The sequence below is a fragment of the Macaca nemestrina genome, chromosome 2, assembly GCF_043159975.1.
Source record: "Macaca nemestrina isolate mMacNem1 chromosome 2, mMacNem.hap1, whole genome shotgun sequence".
Classification (NCBI taxonomy): Eukaryota; Metazoa; Chordata; class Mammalia; order Primates; family Cercopithecidae; genus Macaca; species Macaca nemestrina.
Genome location: NC_092126.1, coordinates 14,094,632 through 14,115,308, shown reverse-complemented (window position 1 = coordinate 14,115,308; position 20,677 = coordinate 14,094,632). Strand labels below are relative to the sequence as shown.

General features: G+C 39.9%; 1 long non-coding RNA gene across 6 annotated transcripts in view; it reads left to right on the top strand.

The window, feature by feature from the left end:
* Positions 1-20,677, top strand: part of LOC105470920 (uncharacterized) — a 290,539-nt gene that overhangs the window by 99,430 nt on the left and 170,432 nt on the right. The window lies entirely within an intron of this gene.

Here is a 20,677-nt window from a genome sequence, read left to right as displayed (position 1 = left end):
CTGGTGCTGGCTGTTGGTGAGTGGTCACATCCTCCCCATTTGAACTTCTGCACAGGTTGCTGATTGTCCTATGACATGGCAGTTGGCTTTTCCCAGAGCAAGCAAGTCAAGAAAGGACAGTCAGGTAGAAGCTATCCTTTTTATGACCTACCTTTAGAAGTCACATAGCATCACTTCTGCCTTGTTCTGTTCATTAGAAGGGAAACCCCAAGTGTAGCCTGCTTTCAATCAGAGGAGAATTAGCCTTCACCTTCTCAAGGGAGTAGTATCAAAGAATTTGCAGACATTTAAAAATTACCATATTTATGTTTTCAAAAGGATCTTTGTGAAGTCACTGAGTATATTCTGTCCCACTTCAGTAATTTCTGAGGTGGGAATAGGTGGGTGATAAGGAACTCGCACCATGCAGTGGACAAATGATTTTTCAGCAACCAAGTTCTTGTTCCCCTTTGCAAGAAAGTTCCTTTCTCACACAGTCTACAGCTAATGCTGACCCAGTGAGTCTGAATGATGGCTCTCAAATGCCAAAAAGCTTTCAAAAGGACAAAGAAGATTGGAGTGGAGAAGGTGCATGAGTGACTGCTGTCAGTCAGGCAAATCATAAAGGCCAGTGCTCCCATTGTCCAGTTAGAGAACAAGGCCCTTTTGAAGGTGAACCTTCTGTGACTGTCCCTTTGCTTCCCTGAAATGAAGTGTATTTAGACCATGTGCTTATTTTTTCCCTCCCATCGTGTGCTCTGATTTATTAAAGCGTGTTATATACCCAAAGAGTCAGTTTAATTAATTGTAGCTCATACGCTAATATCACTCTCCTTTCCTACTCCTTTCCTTGAAGGAATCTGCAAAGATTAGATTTGACCGCTGCTGTGAAAAATACACAAAAGGAGGATGGTGAAAACTGGAGTAAGGGATCCTCAACTTTTGGAAAGAATTATCCAGGATATTAAAGGAATAGATAGGTTTTGCTTTTCTTGATTGTTGTCATCCCTTTCTCTGTTTAGCTTTTCTACTGGGATTTTTTTAGAGTTGGTCTTGCTCAGGCTGGGTTCTGCCTGGCCAGCTCAGTTGTATGGTAGGAGAGTCTTTTTTTTTTTTTTTAAATTATTATACTTTAAGTTCTAGGGTACGTGTGCATAACATGCAGGTTTGTTACATATGTATACATGTGCCATGTTGATGTGCTGCACCCATTAACTTGTCATTTACATTAAGTATATCTCCTAATGCTATCCCTCCCCACTCCCCCCACCCTATGACAGGCCCCGGTGTGTGATGTTCCCTACCCTGTGTCCAAGTGTTCTCATTGTTGAATTCCCACCTATGAGTGAGAACATGTGGTGTTTGGTTTTCTGTCCTTGCGACCGTTAGCTCAGAATGATGGTTTCCAGCTTCATTCATGTCCCAACAAAGCACATGAACTCATCCTTTTTTTATGGCTGCAGAGTATTCCATGGTGTATACGTGCCACATTTTCTTAATCCAGTCTGTCATTGATGGACATTTGGGTTGGTTCCAAGTCTTTGCTATTGTGAATAGTGCCTCAATAAACATAGTGTGCATGTGTCTTTATAGCAACATGATTTATAATCCTTTGGGTATATATCCAGTAATGCAAATGGTATTTCTAGTTCTAGATCCTTGAGGAATTGCCACACTGTCTTCCACAATGGTTGAACTAGTTTACAGTCCCACCAACTGTGTAAAAGTCTTCCTATTTCTCCACATCCGCTCCAGCACCTGTTGTTTCCTGATTTTTAATGATCACCATTCTAACTGGTGTGAGATGGTATCTCATTGTGGTTTTGATTTGCTTTTCACTGATGGTCAGTAATGATGAGAATTTTTTCAAGTGTCTGTTGGCTGCATAAATGTCTTCTTTTGAGAAGTGTCTGTTCATATCCTTTGCCCACTTTTTGATGGGGTTGTTTGATTTTTTCTTGTAAATTTGTTTAAGTTCTTTGTAGATTCTGGATATTAGCTTTTTGTCAGATGGGTAGATTGTAAAAATTTTCTCCCATTCTGTAGGTTGCCTGTTCACTCTGATGGTAGTTTCTTTTGCTGTGCAAAACTCTTTAGTTAAATTAGATCTCATTTCTCAATTTTGTCTTTTGTTGCCATTGCTTTTGGTGTTTTAGTCATGAAGTCCTTCCCCATGCCTACGTCCTGAATGGTATTGCCTAGGTTTTCTTTTAGGGTTTTTATGGTTTTGGGTCTAACGTTGAAGTCTTTAATCCATCTTGAATTAATTTTTGTATAAGGTGTAAGGAAGGGATCCAGTTTCAGCTTTCTACGTATGGCTAGCCACTTTTCCCAGCACCATTTATTTGATAGGGAATCCTTTCCCCATTTCTTGTTTTTTTTTTTGTTGGATTTGTCAAAGATCAGATGGTTGTAGGTGTGTGGTATTATTTCTGAGGGCTCTGTTCTGTTCCATTATTCTATATCTCTGTTTTGGTACCAGTACCATGCTGTTTTGGTTACTGTAGGTTTGTAGTATAGTTTGAAGTCAGGTAGCATGATGCCCCTAGCTTTGTTCTTTTGGCTTATGATTGTCTTGGCAATGTGTACTCTTTTTTGTTTCCATATGAACTTTAAAGTAGTTTTTTCCAATTCTATGAAGAAAATCATTGGTAGCTTGATAGGGATGACATTGAATCTATAAATTACCTTGGGCAGTATGGCCATTTTCATGATATTGATTCTTCCTATCCATGAGCATGGAATGTTCTTCCATTTGTTTGTGTCCTCTTTTATTTCATTGAGCAGTGGTTTGTAGTTCTCCTTGAAGAGGTCCTTCACATCCCCTGTAAGTTGGATTCCTAGGTATTTTATTCTCTTTGAAGCAATTGTGAACGGGAGTTCACTCATGATTTGGCTCTCTGTTTGTCTGTTCTTGGTATACAGGAATGCTTGTGATTTTTGCACATTGATTTTGTATCCTGAGACTTTGCTGAAGTTGCTTATCAGCTTAAGGAGATTTTGGGCTGAGACGATGGAGTTTTCTAAATATACAATCATGTCGTCTGCAAACAGGGACAATTTGACTTCCTCTTTTCCTAACTGAATACCCTTTATTTCTTTCTCCTGCCTGATAGCCCTGGTCAGAACTTCTAACACTATGTTGAATAGGAGTGGTGAGAGAGGCCATCCCTGTCTTGTGCCAGTTTTCAAAGAGAATGCTTCCAGTTTTTGCCCATTCAGTATGATGTTGGCTGTAGGTTTGTCATAAATAGTTCTTATTATTTTGTGATACGTCCCATCAATACCTAGTTCATTGAGAGTTTTTAGCACGAAGGGCTGTTGAATTTTGTTGAAGGCCTTTTATGTATCTGTTGAGATAATAATTTTTTTTTTGTCTTTGGTTCTGTTTATATGCTGGATTACGTTTATTGATTTGCGTATGTTGAACCACCCTTGCATCCTGGGGATGAAGCTGACTTGATCATGGTGGACAAACTTTTTGCTGTGCTGCTGAATTCGGTTTGCCAGTATTTTACTGAGGACTTTTGCATCGATGTTCATCAGAGATATTGGTCTAAAATTCTCTCTCTCTCTGTTTTTTTTTTTTTTTTTTTTTTTTTTTTTTTTTTGTGTGTGTGTGTGTGTGTGTGTGTATGTGTGTGTGTGTGTGTGTCTCTGCCAGGCTTTGGTATCAGGATGATGCTGGCCTCATAAAATGAGTTAGGGAGGATTCCCTCTTTTCCTATTGATTGGAATAGTTTCAGAAGGAATGGTACCAGCTCCTCTTTTTACCTCTTGTAGAATTCTGCTGTGAATCCATCTGGTCCTGGCCTTTTTTTGGTTGGTAGGCTATTAATTATTGCCTCAATTTCAGAGCCTGTTATTGGTCTATTCAGGGATTCAGCTTCTTCCTGGTTTAGTCTTGGGAGGGTGTATGTGTCCATGAATTTATCCATTTCTTCTAGGTTTTCTAGTTTATTTGCGTAGAGGTGTTTATCGTATTCTGTGATGGCAGTTTGTATTTCTGTAAGATGGGTGGTGATATCCCCTTTATAATTTTTTCTGCGTCTATTTGATTCTTCTCTCTTTTCTTCTTTATTAGTCTTGCTAGCAGTCTATCAATTTTGTTGATCTTTTCAAAAAACCAGCTCCTGGCTTCATTGATTTTTTGAAGGGTTTTTTGTGTCTCTATCTCCTTCAGTTCTGCTCTGATCTTAGTTATTTCTTGCCTTCTGCTAGCTTTTGAATGTGTTTGCTCTTGCTTCTCTAGTTCTTTTAATTGTGATGTTAGGGTGTCAATTTTAGATCTTTTGTGCTTTCTCTTGTGGGCATTTAGTGCTATAAATTTTCCTCTACACACTGCTTTAAATGTGTCCCAGAGATTCTGGTATGTTGTGTCTTTGTTCTCATTGGTTTCAAAGAACATCTTTATTTCTTCCTTCATTTCATTATGTACCCAGTAGTTATTCAGGAGCAGGTTATTCAGTTTCCATGTAGTTGAGCGGTTTTGAGTGAATTTCTTAATCCTGAGTTCCAGTTTGATTGCACTGTGGTCTGAGAGACAGTTTGTTATAATTTCTGTTCTTGTACATTTGCTGAGGAGTGCTTTACTTCCAACTATGTGGTCAGTTTTGGAATAAGTTAATGTAGTGCTGAGAAGAATGTATATTCTGCTGATTTGGGGTGAAGAGTTCTGTAGATGTCTATTAGGTCCCCAGAGGTGGAGTCTACAGAGGCAGGGAGGCTTCCTTGAGCTGCGGTGGGCTCCACCCAGTTTGATCTTCCCAGCCGCTTTGTTTACCTACTCAAGCCTCAGCAATAGCAGATGCCCCCAGCAAGCCTCACTGCCACCTTGCAGTTCCATCTCAGACTGTTGTGCTAGCAGTGAGCGAGGCTCCATGGGCGTGGGACCCTCCAAGCCAGGCATGGGATATAATCTACTGGTGTGCCATTTGCTAAGACCATTGGAAAAGCACAGCATTAGGGTGGGACTGTCTTGATTTTCTAGGTACTGTCTGTCACGGCTTCCCTTGGCTAGGAAAGGGAATTCCTCAACTCCTTGCGCTTCCCTGGTGAGGTAGTGCCCTGCCCTGCTTTGGCTCATGCTCTGTGGGCTACACCCACTGTCTGACAAGCCCCAGTGAGATGAACCAGTACCTCAGTTGGAAATGCAGAAATCACCCGCATTTGTCTTCTGTGTTGCTCATGCTGGGAGCTGTAGACTGGAGCTGTACCTATTCAGCCATCTTGGAACCTCCTTGGTAAGAGAGTCTTCAGTTCAGTGTCTAGGTTTGAGTTCTTGTTATAATAGCACTAGGCATAGTACTGGTCATATAGTGGATGCTCAGCAAACAGCTATGGAATGAGTAAGTAGAATAGGGTTTGGAGAGCAGAATGAGGCTTGGGCTGAATTCTGAACTGAGTTCTAGTTTTTGATCTCTTGCTGAGCATGTCATCACTTGAGTCTCTTGGACTTGACTTTTTCTGTGTGTGTGAAATTGGAGAGACAGAGGTAGGTTGGGGATCCCAGGCATTCCCTTGTTCTGGGATAATGACATGATTTGAAGGAATTAGAACTGTAGTCATCAGATGTGGCAATATTTAGAGAGATGCTTTAGCTCAAGACCAGCTCTATCCTGATGTGATGGCACAAACTGGAGATAGAAGCCACTTGTGACCTGGCACAGGTTGAAGACCCTCTCTGGACCACACCTGAGCCATCTGTAGAATAAAGAGGAAGTGGCTGCTTTTCTAGTTCCAGGTCCTCTGCTTCTATGTACTTCTTCCATCGGCAGCTATACTAAGTGAGGATCCCATGAGATTACTGGGACAATGCCAAACAGTGGTGATAGAACACATTCAGCATGTCCCAGAGATGCTGGGGACTCCTGTTTCCTGAAGGAGACTGTCAAGAGGGTAAGATAGAGCCTCTTTTCAGTCATGAGCTCTCTGCTGTAGGACTCTTTTGCAGTTTGAGAATGATCTAAATCTGGGCATTCAAAGAGCTGTTGATTCTGAATCTTTTAGAGGGGAGGCAATTGTTAAGATAATGGATTACAACTCCTTCATTCTTCTCATGAAGAACCTGGAATTCTGGAGAGGTGAACTGTATAACAATTTAGCAAATTAATGATTAGGCTCAGACAAGCACTTTGGTGACTTCTCATGGAAAGTTTCTTCCTATACTAAGCCTACTTCTGCCTTCAAGGAATTCTATAGATTTCCATTGTCAGTATCAGGTAGGAGGATGTCTGGGGTATAGCACAGTGCCTGCCACACAGCAGGTGCTCAATAAATACTGGCCAAGAAAACAATGTGCACAACTGTTATAGGCTCTTCCAATAGTAAAGACTAGGATTTGTCATGTGGATTCCAAGTTAGTAGTCATTCTTCCATGCCAAATTCCTCTTTCCTTACTGCCTTCGCCTTTGAACATGACTCTTTTTGTAAATCCTCAGAGATATTTTTTCCTTTTATTTACTTTATAGATAGATTGTATAAAAGACCATATCCCAGTCCACTTCTATTGTAATAATAAGACCTGGACACATGGATATTATGGCTCATGTGCAAAAACTGGGTCACTTTTAAACTAATTTGTAGAACTTGTCCAAGGGAAGGATATATAAAGTCTTGATTCAGGATTTAAAAAAAGATGTGCAAATAAAAAACAGATGTCTCTTTATTGATTTAGGAAATTGTAATGTCAAAAGTTATTTACAAAAGTCTCACTCCTTTTGTATTCCTAAAAACTCATTTTCGCTGCTATTAATTTGCTACTTTGTGTCCTCAATAAGGATATTACAAATTTAATTGATTTTGAACTCACTGATTTTGAACTTAATGAAATTGTTTATTTCAGTAGCATCACTTTCGCTTATTTTCTTCACCATTAAACTTGGTGATATGAATCCCAAACTGATTTACCTAACAGCCGAGGGGGTGAAAAATAAGAGATCTCAATTTTTTGGAAGTTTTCCAATTTTATATCCTAGATGACTGACATACTGGTTCAAGAAGTCATTTTGGCTCCTTTTCTTGAAAGATGTTTTCTTTAAGTCTCCATATTTGACTTGCTATTTAAGAGGAAATTGATTCCCTACTCTGTTTAAAGGACATTTGATGACTTCCCATTGTCCCTAAGAGAAGCTTTAAATATTTAACATGGCATTCTCAGATCTTGACGATCTGGCTGCCAATGTACCTCTGTCTATATCCCTTCTTGTTACTCCTGCCACACATTATTTGCTCCTTGTCCCTCAAAAATACTAGAAATTTTAGTAACAACAGTGTATTAATTATCTCTTGCTGCATAACAAGTTATCCCAAGCATTAGGTATATTTCTTGGATTCTGTGGGTCAGGAATCTGAGCACAGCTTAGCTGGGTCCTCTGCTTCAGGTTTCCTTCTCTTACAAGACTGCAGTCAAGGTTGTCAGTGGAGGCTGCAGTCATCTCAAAGTTCACCCGGAGCAGGAACTGTTTCCAAGCTCACTCATGTGGTTATTGGTAGAATTCGGTTCCTCCTGGACTGTTGAGCTGAGGGCCTCAGCTTCTTGTTGGCTGTTGGCCAGAAGTCACCTTCAATTTCTTGCCAAGTGGCCCTCTCATCAAAGCATGCGTGAAGGGGAGTGGGTGGAGAGAGAGAGGGAGAGAGAGCGAGAGCGAGTGAGAGAGAGAGAGAATCAGCACGTTAGAAATCTGTCTTTTGTAACCTAATCAGGGAAGTGACATATCATTACCTGTGCTGCTTCTAGTGGTTAGAAGCAACCAATGGAATGACCAGCACATTATAAAGGGGAGAGGCTATTTGAGGGCGTGAATACTGAGAGTTGGAGATAATTTAGAGTCATGTCAGAAGCTGCCAACCACAAACAATATTTACAGTTAATAATTACTGAGTATGAACTATGTAATATACACTCTGTTAAGACCTTTCCCATACAGTATTTCATTCAGTCCTTACAAAAATTCTAGTCAATAGATAATGTTTTCATTTCAATGTCATCTTAAAAAGGTTAATTAGCAAGTGGCAGAGGCAGGATTTGAGCCCTGGTTAAGTCAGGAGACAACATCCTTATTTCTTCATCCTCAGAGCTCAGCACTGACTCTGTGACACAAGAACCTAGTAGGTATTGAGTAACTGCAAAATAAATGAATGAATGAATGAATGTAGACTTGGGTTCCACTCTGACTACTTTTGCCCAAACTCTGGTGCTAGGCCTTGACCCAGTCTAAATAATATATAAATTACCGTGTGGTTAAATAGGGCTGAATGATACTTAATCAGTGAGGGGAACTCTAAATTTTAGGTGCAGGACTCAAGAGAGGAGATGTGGTTTTGTAATTTTTTCTCATGTATAGTCACCTGTCACTTAATGATGGAGATAAGTTCCAAGAAATGCAACATCTGGCAAATTTGTCATTGTGCAAACATTATAAGGTGTACTTACACAAAGCTAGATGGTGTAGCCTGCTACGCATCTAGGCTATATGGTACAGCCAGTTGCTCCTAGGCTACAAGCCTATACAGCATGTTATTGTACTAAATACTCTAGGTAATTATAAAACAATGGTAAGTATTTGTGTGTCTAAGAATATCCAAACACAGGCCGGGTGCAGTGGCTCATGCCTGTAATCTCAGAACTTTTGGAGGCCCAGGCAGGTGGGTCACGAGATCAGGAGATCGAGACCATCCTGGCTAACATGGTGAAACCGCGTCTCTACTAAAAATACAAAAAATTAGCTGGGCATGGTGGTACATGCCTGTAGTCCCAGCTACTCAGGAGGCTGAGACAGGAGAATCGCTTGAACCAGGGAGGCGGAGGTTGCAGTGAGCCGAGATCGTGCCACTGCACTCCAGCCTGGGTGACAGAGTGAGACTCCATCTCAAACAGAAAGAAAGAAAGAAAGAAAGAAAGAAAGAAAGAAAGAAAGAAAGAAAGAATATCTAAACACAGAAAAGGTACAGTAAAAATACGCTATAAAACGATAAACAGTACACCTGTACACCTGCATGGGTCACCTGCCATGAATGGAGCTTGTAGAACTGGAAGTTGCTCTGGGTGAGTCAGGGAGTAAGTGGTGAATGAAGGTGGCCCTAAGGCATTACTGTATACTACTTAGACCTTGTAAACACTGTACACTTAGGCTACACTAAATTTATTAACTTTTTTTCTTCAATAATAAATTAACCTTAGCTTACTATAACTTGTTTACGAACTTTTTACTTTTTTAAACTTTTAAACTCTTTTGTAATAACACTTAGTTTACAATATAAACACATTGTACAGCTATACAAAAAATTTTCTGTATATTCTTGTTCTATAAGTTTTTTCCTATTTAAAAACCTTTTTATTTTTTATGTTTTAAGCTTTTTTTTTTTTGCTAAAAACTAAGACACAACACACATTAGCCTAGGCCTCCACAGGGTCAGGTCATCAATATCACTGTCTCCCATTTCCTAATCTTGTTCCACTGGAAGGTCTTCAGTGGCAGTAACATGCAAGGATCTGTCATCTCCTATGATAACAATACTGCTTCTGGAATAACTCCTGAATGACCTGCCTTGTTTTACACAGGTTGTTTTATAGTTAACTTAAAAAAAAATAAGGACAAGGAGTATACTCAAAATAAAAAGCATAGTATAATAAACACATAAACCAGTAACACAGTTGTTTATTATCATTATCAAGTATTATGTACTGTACATAATTGCATGTGCTATACTTTTATACAACTGGCAACACAATTAAGTTCGTTGACACCAGCATCACCACAAACAGGTCAGCAATGTGTTGTGCTACAATGTCGCAATGCCTATGAATCACTAGGCAATAGAATTTTCAGGTTAATTATAAGTCTTGTGGACCACCATGGTATATGCAGTCTGTTGTTCACTGAAATGTCATTATGCAGGACATGACTGTAGTAAAAAGCAGACTTCATTACTACTGAGAACTTCAAAAGGATATCCAAGAAATTAGAATGCCAACACCCAGGATGAGAGATTATGGAGTTGTAAAGGAGACTGCTACAAACTTGAGAGGAATATTAGAATAGTATTAGAAAGGTGGAATTAGTAGCTAGCAGCTGGCATGCTTTTAAATCTGACTTCTCTTCCTTAAAGACAAATAAGATTGTCTTAGTCTGTTTGTGCTGCTATAACAAAATGCCACAAGCTGTGTATCTTATAAACAACAGATAGTGGTTTCTCACAGTTCTGGAGCCTGAGAAGTCCAAGATCAAGGCAGATTTGGTGTCTGGTAAGGACCTGCTTTCAGACCCACAGACCCTGCCTTCTGACTGTGTTCTTACATGACAGAAGGGGCAAGGGATCTCTTTCAGACCTCTTTTGTGAGGACAGCAATCCCAATCATGAAGGCTTTGCTCCCGTGACCTAATCACCTCCCCAAGGCCTCACATCTAAAACCATCAACTTATGAATTTTGGGGGGACATAGGCATTCAGACCATAGTAGGGATTAAAGGCAGCAAACAAAGAACTAGCTGAACTAGAGATAAAGAAGCTATTCTGTCTGTGGCAGAATGGGTTAAGAAAGAGTGGGCAAGCAAGGAGTAGGGACAAAGACAGGAGGGTTCTTTTTGCATCCGACCCTTAACTCAACAACTTTCTTTTGTATCTCTCCACTTTCAGGATTCACTGAGGTTGTCAGGCTCCTGTGGGAATAGGTTAGGTGGACCCAAATGTCATGGCTGATAAATAAATGTCATTATAGTGTCACAGTGAAACTCAGCACTTGAGAATTCACAACACTGGACAGTTTATGAAGTGCTTTTTCATGGGATCTTATTTGTGCCTTCAATGACCTCTGCAGTGATATTGTCAAGAAGGCTGGACAGACCTGTCATTTGACCAGTACCCCTTCTCCCTGTGAGGAAGCCACATGGTAATCAAATCGTCATAAAATGGCTCAGTGAGAATGGACCAAAGTCCCAGTGTTTAATGACATTAGGCAAAGAGTTGGGCAGCACATTGGGCCGGTGAACTCTAAGGGCCAGGGTCTCCCTTTCTTGGGATATGCACTGTCAACTGTTGCCTCTGAGTCTCTCTATTATGGGGTCAAAGTAGAGCTCTCTTCGCCTTCTGATGGACACTTTTTTTGTGGTTGTTGATGTTGTTGCTGTCATGATTAATGCCATGGATACAAATAAAGCCAGTTCATTGCTCTTGTTGCAGCTGGCATGAAAAACATTTTGTCTCAGATGCCATTTGCACAAGTGACCTCATCCATTATGTATTGGTTTTATAATTTAGCCCAGCCTTTCAGATGCCCATGGGATGTCACCTACTCATGGGTATTATTATTCACAGTTCATAAAAATAAAACAAGGCTTAGAGAAGTTGGTATGGGAGATTTTTCAGAGATTTTTTTCAGAGGTTCATCGAAGCCATAAATAAAACCTCTCAGGAATGGGATAATCTAATGCAGGTTTATGACTCCAAACTCTGAGTTCTTTGCATCCTCATGCCTTCCCCATGTTGGTTCCCTGCAGAGTTGGAATGAGGAGATTCCCATTGTACTGCCTCTTTTATTGCACAATCATATCTGGATGTGCTATATTGTTGTGTGAGGTTGGGTGATGATGAACAGGGAAGCTTGAGAGAAGTCTGGATAGAGAAGAGTAAACTTAAAGAAAGTAGGAACCAAACAAAGCGGAACTATGGAGATGCATACTTTCTTACATCTTGGGGATAAATGAGTGATTTAGTGAAATAGAGGACTTGACAGGTTCAAAATCGGTGATGCCATGACCAGGGCCTGCAGTCTGACTCCCAGGCTGGGCTGGCCTAATCTTTGTCCACAATTTTTTCTTTTACTGGAGCACCTCTCCTGCTAATAGGTGACTGTATCAGTGGGTGACAGAAGCTGTTGTCCTGCCATCAAGAACACTTGGAGGTGAGGGGTAGGAGGCAGCTGCTGTCCCCAGAGGTGTGGAATGCAGCAGGAACAGCTCCTACAATGGTGTATACCCTGATTCATTTTCAATCTAAAAATAACTAATGTTTGGGCAACAGATTAAAAATGTAATTAGGAATGGGTATATGTTCATTCAGATAGAATATCCTCTGGCACACTATTATCTCTTTCCATCTCCACTCATGCCCACCTACAGGTGGTGTTTTCAGACTCCCAAATCCTTTTTCTTCTTTTTATTTTTTATTTTTTAGATGGAGTCTTGCTCTGTCACCCAGGCTCAAGTGCAGTGCTGTCATCTTGGCTCACTGAAACCTCCGCCTCCTGGGTTCAAGTGATTCTCCTGCCTCAGCCTCCTAGGTAGCTGAGATTACAGGTGCACGCCACCATGCCTGGCTAATTTTTGTATTTTCAGTAGAGATGGAGTTTTACCATGTTGACCAGGCTGGTCTTGAACTTCTGCGCTCAAGTGATCTGCCTGCCTCAGCCTTCCAAAGTGTTGGGATTATAGGCGTGAGCCACCGGGCCCAGCCTACTTTTTCTGTTAAGAGTGTTTATCTTTGTCTGCCTTGGCCCTGGCAAGATTTTTTTTCTCCTGTTATCAGAATAGCAAGTGAGTTAGTGAGTGTCTTAGACCACATCTTACATCCAAGGAAAAAGGGGAGATAAAAATAATCTCATATTTGCTCTAGGTTTGGTTAACTCATTCCTGCTATGCAAGCATGTTAAAAGCAACCACTATAAAAAGAAGAAATTAACTGGGCAAGGCCAAAACCCAGAGTTAAACAGATGCTCAGCAAATCTTCACTATGGTCAGGCTCTTGGGCTGGGCAGGTACCACCCGGGAATAAAAGTGTGAAGTCAAGCATCCAAACACTGTAACTGGACCCAAGCACACTCCATATGGGGCTAGCTCCTTTCCTCACTCCCTGGTTCTGATGAAAAGTCATGGATGCTCGGCCTAGCTGTGGTGATATGATGTGGAAATTTCAGTGTCCTGAGCAGAGGTGCTGGGAAAGGAATGGTAAAAGTTCCCTGGGGGCAGTGTGGGCAATAGAGCAATTACCATGCTTCCCACTGGACTTCACAAGAGCCTCAGAATCCAGATGATCCTCTTCTGCCCTTCTATAGTGGATATGCCTTGCTGCTTTCCCTGGGAACCATAATTCTTCAGCACTCGATGGTGAAATTGTGTTTTTCAGCATTTCAGTTCTACAATTGCACCTCATTTACAGTATTGCTTAGGTGTCCCTGAGGGGCCCCTGCAGAGCCACCAGAGAGTTTGTCCACAAAGAGAAAACTCTTCAAGCCTTTACCTCCCAGGATCTTACTGCATCTGTTGGCCTATCTGGTAGAAAAGCTGTAGGATTTTGACTTACATTTTTTGTGGGGGAGGGAGTAGAGTCACTAGGGGGATGGCTTGAGCCAGGATGAGCAGAGAACCCGCAGAAACAACTTAAGCCAACTTGATTTCTTTCGGAATCCCATGTGCTCACTCAAAGATTGCATGGGATTTACTCTTTTAAGGAACCAGGCGAGTCAAAATCTTTCTAAAGAGATTCTGAAAAATATCTCTTATTATTTCTTATTAAATTTAAAGAACTCTTTTTGGGATTATAAATAAACTCTTCATCACTCACTTGAAGGTAATAAAGCTTGTGATTATTCTGCTCTGAGGTATTATGTACCAACTTGCCTTTCCCTGCCATCCAACTTGTGTCTAGCTTTACTTCACCCACCACCAGTTGGTATGTGTTTAAGGAATGAAAAAGAATTTTAATATATGCCAAGATAAAATATAATTAGTCTGGCAAATCTTCTGTTTAAAAGGGCATGAACAAAATCCCCAGTCTAAATAGAAATTACATCTGGATTGTCTTCTATTTTCAATTATTTCTATTATCTGACCCTTTTATTTATCATGGGTAATCAAAAGTTGATATATTTTCAAGAAACTGAGCCAAAACAAAGCAGAGTAAACAAAAAACCATAACCAGGGGACAAGGTAGGGGGGAAAATGTGAATGAGCCATATAGATGCTTTGTGCATCACCTGTGTGTTTATCCATCCATCCACTATTTAGTTTGTCTGTACATGTGAAGTATGATTCTTAGAGCTGGATATCAGGGTAGAAATCCCAATGCCTTTAAAGTTACAATGGCCTGGGTTATAATTTTGATTTTAAATTTATGCTAGTTGTGAATTCTACAAAACTCATAATCTCTGCAGTCTCAGGTTGCTCATCTCTACGATGGGTTTCCAAACCCCTCTTTTACAGGGATTTGCTATTATGTACCTGGAACAATACCTAGTACATACCAGTTTCATAAATATTGTCTCTCTTGTTTCACGTTTCCTTCTCTTTCTCCTGATTAACTGATAGGCACCTTGAAGAAAAGTGACATTAAAATGGAACTTACCCAGACCTTCCCATCTTGCCATTTTTGTTAAGAGAGGTAATTGAAGAAAATAACAGTGAACAGTGTGGCACGTAAGAGGGTCCAATGCACGCTAAGTGTTAATGTTTTCCAAGGATTTCTCATACCCTAGAAGATGACACTCAAACTTTCAGACCTGGAGCATCCTGGGATCTTGGCCAAGCCAAACATCTATGAGATGCCAACCATGCATTCCATTATACTGGACTGGTCTTGCAGAGCTGCTGCCCAGCATCTCCCTTATGCTAGATGGAGCCACAATCCCATTATGTGTTAAACTCCAGAGTTCAGCAATAGGTATGATTTCCCATTCCCATTCTATTAGTCCCTATTAGAATCTATCAGGATTAATCTCATCATGCCATCCAGCTGAGTTTACCTCAGTGACTATCAAGTGCCTGAGTCTCTCTGGCATTCTGTCCTCAACTGTACTTTTATACTCTGTGGTTCTATTCATCCTCTGTTCCAGGATTTCTTAACCCAAGGTTTCCAGCACTATTGGCATTTTGGGCTGGATAACTCTTTGTTATGGGGGGCTGTCCTGTGCATGTTTAGTAGCATCCCTGACTTCCACTCACTGGGTGCTGGTAATATCCCCTTAGCTATGACAACCAAAATGTTTCCAGGCCTTTCCAAATTTGGGGGGCAAAGTTACCCCTGATTGGGAACCGCTGTTCTAATCTAACCCACACCTTCCATTATGCCCTCCGAAAGCGAAGTGTCATCAAGAAACTCATCTCTAACTTTGTCTCTGAATTTTTGTTTCTTTTCTCTAATTGGAACTTGGTATTCCCTTGGTTGTCTCAAATGGAGGCTGTTTCTTCTCCGACATAGTACCTATCTAAGAGCCAGGAGGTGAAGTGAGTGTCCTTCTTGCTCCCCAGTGATGCTTTGAAACAGGCATTTTCCATACTGCCCACAAAATCTGCCCCTTCTAAGCTTATACATCTGGTAATGGTATTCTTTTCTACGCCTTCGTGTATGGTCCACAGTCTGCCTCATCTCTCACCCTTATTCACAGGAGAATTCAGTACTTGGTTACTTTCTTATTCTTCTAAACACTTCCTAAACACTGCCATCATTCTCAGTGTTTTTAACATCCACATTGATGACTCCAACACCATGACCTCTCTGTTTCTGGCCTGATTTTCAGCGACCAGTTACATTACCAAATGAATGATGGAACACTGAAAACATACCAGGCACTGTTCTAGATCCAAGGGCTGCAGGAGCGATGGAATAGATATGATTTCTGCCCTCATAGAGTTTACATTATCAAAGTGGAGAAGTGCAAACAATATGCAAATAAATATATGAAAATATATGAAAATTTCATGTTGATAGTCGCTATTAAAGGAATAAGCAGGCTATTGTGGATAAGGAACAAGAGGGTTGGAGTGATGAATTTGCATAGTGGGGCAAGGAAAATATTTTCTGAGGTAGTAAAATGTTGAGTTGAGACTTGAGAGATGAAAAGGGGTTGACCATGCAAACAGCAAGAGGAAGAACAATTCAGGAAGGAGAAATGGGAAGTCCAAAGGCTTTGTGGGTGGTAATGAGCATGGAATTCAAGGAATAGGAAGTTGGCCTGCATGTCTGCGGAGCAGTAAGTGAGACAGAGTGTTACTGGAAGAGATGAATGTATGAGGTAGATATATGTGCCTTTGTTGATTTGTTTGTTTGTATCTCATGTGCAGAAAATTGAGTTGATTATTCTCAGTTTATAACACCATATCATTGTTGGTCTATGGCTGCCCTTTTTAATTTTTAAATGTATTTTTCCTCTTTATCCCCAATTTTCAATCTAATTTTCATTCCTCCCATATGCTTCCATTTTGTGTATTTTTTTGGTATATATCTTTCTATTCTACTTTCCATACATCTGTTTACATACATAGGTTCATGTTTGTTCTATTTTAAAGTATTTGAATTAATGGTATTATGCAATAGATCTTTTCCTGTTCTTTTTTCATTCAACTTAATTTTTTGAGATCTCTCCATATTTCTATATGTATCTAGTCCATTTCTTCTACTTGTTGCATAATATTTCACTATGCGTACCTACCTATACCTTTCAATTACCCATTTCTTAGTTGTTACCTAAGTTGTTACTGGGTTTTTTTTTAACCACCATAAGCAACACTGTACATGTGCTCCCCAGTGAGATCTTCTCTGAACATGGTGCCCAAAGTCAGAATGCTGGGTCATAAAATAAGTGCATTGTCTAATTTCACTGAAAACTACCAGTCTGATTTCCAAAATTCTATACTAGTGTACACTTTCATTAGCAGTGCATAATTTTCTATTCATTTATCACGAGTTCTACTTAAAACTCTTACAGAGTTGTGTAAATTTATTCTCAGAATGCTCAACCACATTAGCCACCCTTCCAGTTTTCTCTTTCGGAGGAAATGTCTTCTGACCTGCTCCACACTGAGCTCATTGTTCTATTCAGCTGTATCTTGGGATCTCCCTTCACTATCACCGTGAGAATTTCTTTCATTTCTGGGTTTTCATGCCTTCCTCTTTCTTGGCATACTCTCTTGTTTTGGTGGAGCACATCCTGCTGAGAAATTATAGATATTTTACTGACAGTGTTATATGACAGAAAATGTCCTTATCTTCACACTTAATTATAACTTTGGATATAAAATTCTTGATCAGAAATTATTTCCCCTCACAATCCTGATGACATTGCACATTGATGTCTAGCATCTGGTATTGCTTTTGAGAAGTTCAATGTTCTTTGGATCCTTGATGCTTTGTATACAGAAAGCATTTTTTTTCCTGCTCAGGAATGTATAACTTCTTCTCTTTATTTCCCAAGTCCTGAAATTTTAAAATGATGGGTCATGGTGTGGGTCAGTTGTTTTCTTGTGTGCTGAGTACTTTGTGAACCTCTCAGTTTGGAAACTCAAATCTTTCAGTGCTGGGCTATTTCCTTGAATTATTTTATTGATGATTTCTTTCTACCATGTTCTTTGTTCTCTTTTTCCAGAGTGCCTGCTGTTTGGAGTCATTCTTTTTATTTTATTTTATTTTATTTTTTAAAATTAATTTATTATTATTATACTTTAAGTTGTAGGGTACATGTGCATAACGTGCAAGTTTGTTACATATGTATACTTGTGCCATGTTGGTGTGCTGCACCCATCAACTCATCATTTACATCAGGTATAACTCCCAATGCAATCCCTCCCCCCTCCCCCCTCCCCATGATAGGCCCCGGTGTGTGATGTTCCCCTTCCTGAGTCCAAGTGTTCTCATTGTTCAGTTCCCACCTATGAGTGAGAACATGCGGTGTTTGGTTTTCTGTTCTTGTGATAGTTTGCTAAGAATGATGGTTTCCAGCTGCATCCATGTCCCTACAAAGGACCCAAACTCATCCTTTTTTATGGCTGCATAGTATTCCATGGTGTATATGTGCCACATTTTCTTAATCCAATCTATCACTGATGGACATTTGGGTTGATTCCAAGTCTTTGCTATTGTGAATAGTGCTGCAATAAACATACGTGTGCATGTGTCTTTATAGCAGCATAATTTATAATCCTTTGGGTATATACCCAGTAATGGGATGGCTGGGTCATATGGTACATCTAGTTCCAGATCCTTGAGGAATCGCCATACTGTTTTCCACAATGGTTGAACTAGTTTACAATCCCACCAACAGTGTAAAAGTGTTCCTATTTCTCCACATCCTCTCCAGCACCTGTTGTTTCCTGACTTTTTAATGATCGCCATTCTAACTGGTGTGAGATGGTATCTCATTGTGGTTTTGATTTGCATTTCTCTGATGGCCAGTGATGATGAGCATTTTTTCATGTGTCTGTTGGCTGTATGAATGTCTTCTTTTGAGAAATGTCTGTTCATATCTTTTGCCCACTTTTTGATGGGGTTGTTTGTTTTTTTCTTGTAAATTTGTTTGAGTTCTTTGTAGGTTCTGGATATTAGCCCTTTGTCAGATGAGTAGATTGCAAAAATTTTCTCCCATTCTGTAGGTTGCCTGTTCACTCTGATGGTAGTTTCTTTTGCAGTGCAGAAGCTCTTTAGTTTAATGAGATCCCATTTGTCAATTTTGGCTTTTGCTGCCGTTGCTTTTGGTGTTTTAGACATGAAGTCTTTGCCCATGCCTATGTCCTGAATGGTACTACCTAGGTTTTCCTCGAGGATTTTTATGGTATTAGGTCTAACATTTAAGTCTCTAATCCATCTTGAATTAATTTTCGTATAAGGAGTAAGGAAAGGATCCAGTTTCAGCTTTCTACTTATGGCTAGCCAATTTTCCCAGCACCATTTATTAAATAGGGAATCCTTTCCCCATTTCTTGTTTTTCTCAGGTTTGTCAAAGATCAGATGGCTGTAGATGTGTGGTATTATTTCTGAGGACTCTGTTCTGTTCCATTGGTCTATATCTCTGTTTTGGTACCAGTACCATGCTGTTTTGGTTATTGTAGCCTTGTAGTATAGTTTGAAGTCAGGTAGCGTGATGCCTCCAGCTTTGTTCTTTTGACTTAGGATTGTCTTGGAGATGCGGGCTCTTTTTTGGTTCCATATGAACTTTAAAGCAGTTTTTTCCAATTCTGTGAAGAAACTCATTGGTAGCTTGATGGGGATGGCATTGAATCTATAAATTACCTTGGGCAGTATGGCCATTTTCACGATATTGATTCTTCCTATCCATGAGCATGGTATGTTCTTCCATTTGTTTGTGTCCTCTTTTATTTCACTGAGCAGTGTTTTGTAGTTCTCCTTGAAGAGGTCCTTTACATCCCTTGTCAGTTGGATTCCTAGGTATTTTATTCTCCTTGAAGCAATTGTGAATGGAAGTTCATTCCTGATTTGGCTCTCTGTTTGTCTGTTACTGGTGTATAAGAATGCTTGTGATTTTTGCACATTAATTTTGTATCCTGAGACTTTGCTGAAGTTGCTTATCAGCTTAAGGAGATGTTGGGCTGAGATAATGGGGTTTTCTAAATATACAATCATGTCATCTGCAAAGAGGGACAATTTGACTTCTTCTTTTCCTAACTGAATACCCTTGATTTCTTTCTCTTGCCTGATTGCCCTAGCCAGAACTTCCAACACTATGTTGAATAGGAGTGGTGAGAGAGGGCATCCCTGTCTTGTGCCAGTTTTCAAAGGGAATTTTTCCAGTTTTTGCCCATTCAGTATGATATTGGCTGTGGGTTTGTCATAAATAGCTCTTATTATTTTGAGGTACGTTCCATCAATACCGAATTTATTGAGCGTTTTTAGCATGAAGGGCTGTTGAATTTTGTCAAAAGCCTTTTCTGCATCTATTGAGATAATCATGTGGTTCTTGTCTTTGGTTCTGTTTATATGTTGGATTATGTTTATTGATTTGCATATGTTGAACCAGCCTTGCATCCCAGGGATGAAGCCCACTTGATCATGGTGGATAAGCTTTTTGATGTGTTGCTGAATCCGGTTTGCCAGTATTTTATTGAGGATTTTTGCATCGATGTTCATCAGGGATATTGGTCTAAAATTCTCTTTTTTTGTTGTGTCTCTGCCAGGCTTTGGTATCAGGATGATGTTGGCCTCATAAAATGAGTTAGGGAGGATTCCCTCTTTTTCTATTGATTGGAATAGTTTCAGAAGGAATGGTACCAACTCTTCCTTGTACCTCTGGTAGAATTCAGCTGTGAATCCATCTGGTCCTGGACTTTTTTTGGTTGGTAGGCTATTAATTATTGCCTCAATTTCAGAGCCTGCTATTGGTCTATTCAGGGATTCAACTTCTTCCTGGTTTAGTCTTGGAAGAGTGTAAGTGTCCAGGAAATTATCCATTTCTTCTAGATTTTCCAGTTTATTTGCGTAGAGGTGTTTATAGTATTCTCTGATGGTAGTTTGTATTTCTGTGGGGTCGGTGGTGATATCCCCTTTATCATTTTTAATTGCGTCGATTTGATTCTTCTCTCTTTTCTTCTTTATTAGTCTTGCTAGTGGTCTGTCAATTTTGTTGATCTTTTCAAAAAACCAACTCCTGGATTCATTGATTTTTTGGAGGGTTTTTTGTGTCTCTATCTCCTTCAGTTCTGCTCTGATCTTAGTTATTTCTTGCCTTCTGCTAGCTTTCGAATGAGTTTGCTCTTGCTTCTCTAGTTCTTTTAATTGCGATGTTAGAGTGTCAATTTTAGATCTTTCCTGCTTTCTCTTGTGGGCATTTAGTGCTATAAATTTCCCTCTACACACTGCTTTAAATGTGTCCCAGAGATTCTGGTATGTTGTATCTTTGTTCTCATTGGTTTCAAAGAACATCTTTATTTCTGCCTTCATTTTGTTATGTACCCAGTAGTCATTCAGGAGCAGGTTGT